The following is a 2486-nucleotide window of genomic DNA, read 5'->3' on the forward strand; positions in this document are numbered from 1 at the left end:
GTTGTCGCTCAGACGCCCGACTGTGGCATTTCTTTTAAAAGCCCTTTATGTGGTATCGCTCAGACGCCCGACTGTGGCATTTCTTTTAAAGCCCTTTATGTGGTGTCGCTAAGACACCCGACTGTGGCATTGCTTGTTATTTGTTTTCATAAATTTTAATACTACCATGTTATTGCATTTTTATAAATGACTTGCTTGCACGCATCAGAGTTTCATTTATCGTTTGTGACTGACGTCATGAGTATAAAATATTTTTAGCACATCATTGTTATATTATACCTGTGTTCATAATGTTTGCGAGTACATTCAAAGTACTCATTGGCTTGTCCCTGGCTATTGTCTTGGCCAGATTTTCTTGCACGGAGAGGAGCGACGCGATGCCAGCCCCGGAACCCACTCAATGGAGATAGCAGCCTCGCGAAGATAGGAATTAACCTGGTCAGCTGTTCCCGTGGGAAATGGAGCCCCATAGACACTGATGTTTCACAGACCGCTTCTGCCATCAACCACTAGAAACCGTTTGTTGTACTCACAGGCCAGAATGGTCTTGTACTACATATGTTGTTTTCTGCTTCGAATTTCTGTATCAAGTTGGAGCCTCATCAGCTAACAGTAATCCTGGGGCTGATGAGCACGACGGTCTTTTCTGGAAATTTATTACTCGGAAAACCCGGTCGTGGCAGACTTGGTATCAGAGCCAGGCTGACCATTGGCTAATCCTATCTTAGCCAGGTCAATAAACTTAGGCAAACCAACCCACTAGACCTTAGCAAACCCCAGCCAAGCTTCTCGTGCAAGATAGCCACACAGTGACCCAACACCTTTTGGCAGTCGGTGCCCAACCTATCAACCTAACCTGTCTCTCATGCGCCAGTGACTGGCCCCTAAATAGTCCTTTCTCGCAAGCGTGCGAAGGAAGACTCCGTCCCGTTTTTCTTATAAAAAGGGCACGCTAGCCCCAACCCAGCACAGCACAGCCGCTACCCCAAACCGAGCCGCAATGCCTGGACCCATAGTACACAACGAGACCACAGCAACCAACCTTGGAGGTTTTGTGACCATACTCGCAAACCTCACCCGTCGTGCCTATGCGTTAGAAGAGCCACCAGAATATGTTGTGTATCAAGGACCCATGAGCGGTGAAGACCGTCAATTCTGGGCCACTGTGCACATCTACGGTAGGGGTCTAGCACCCGAGCGCCCCTACAGGTTCACCGGAAGGACAACTTCCTTTGAACCACAAGCCATCCAGCTAGCCGCTCGAGAGGCTATAGTTCATCTCAGGAACTTGTCGCCCAGAGTTAACTGTCGCTCGTTCCACTACTACCCCAGACGTGAAGGGTATGGTAGACCACCCCAAGTTGCCAACGGAGATCACGAGACGGACCCCGCATTGTTGCACCTAGTGCATTATGTAAGAGCACTAGAGGCACTGTTCGACCAGATCACTATTGATCTAATCGCAGCTCGTGGAGAGCTGGTTCGTCGAGCTCCGGCGAGAGAAGAAAACGAGCCTAATGCCGACAACCCAGTCATGCTGTTTGGACACCCGGTCGAGTCCCTGAGGCCTGCCCCAGCCATCGGCCAAGGTGCTGAGATAACCCCAGAGGTGCTTAGTCGCATATTAGGAGCACACTCCAACGGAGTTGTGGCCAACAATCCCCGCGATGGTCATCATCACTACCCCGACCCTGCAGTTCCTCCGCCATCTCCGACTAATCCCGGCAGTGAGACACGTGGAGAAGCCTCGACATCCACCAGGCACGCCCGTTTAGACATAAACGAGGTAGACTAAGCCGTGTGAGTAGCACCGAGTTTTAGTGTATCCTCGCTTTGTAATCATGCGACCGTGTATATTAACGCAGCCTGTCGTGTGCCTCTGTTTTAATAGTAACCTTGCATTTTTGGTCAGCGCATAGTTGCATATTTTTCCGGGCACAACTACCAAAACCAACCCGACGACAACCACAGTAACACGTCTCTTTATGAGATATGTGTATCTCTGACACTGACCCGACCTTTGGAGCTAAGCTGGCAAATTTATTACCTTTCACCACGGTAAAACGAATCCAACTCCATTGCTATATAAAGGCCACCTTGTGACCTTACCCAGCAACCCTCACCTTGTGCACCACACTCACAACTTTTTCCTGTCATGCCGAGCCCCAGCATTCATCTGAAAACCCCAGATGCAACCCCAGGTAGCTTTGTCAAAATATTGTGGGATTTTACCCGCAGTACCATGGGTTCTACCCAGCCACCTCAGTACGAGCTGTTCAAATCGAGGATCACCTCTTCCACCTCGGAATATTGGGCAGCAGTGCACATCCCTCCCGTAGACTCCAATCAAGATCCAACGGAAGTTTCGTTCGTGGGGAAATCTATGCCAACCCCACACCTGGCCATAGAAGCTGCTGCGAAAGAAGCGATTGCTCGTCTTCGATCCGCAGTACCCTATGCCCGCGAACGAGGATATTATTACTTTC

The sequence above is a fragment of the Triticum dicoccoides genome, chromosome 2A (assembly GCF_002162155.2).
Source record: "Triticum dicoccoides isolate Atlit2015 ecotype Zavitan chromosome 2A, WEW_v2.0, whole genome shotgun sequence".
Classification (NCBI taxonomy): Eukaryota; Viridiplantae; Streptophyta; class Magnoliopsida; order Poales; family Poaceae; genus Triticum; species Triticum dicoccoides.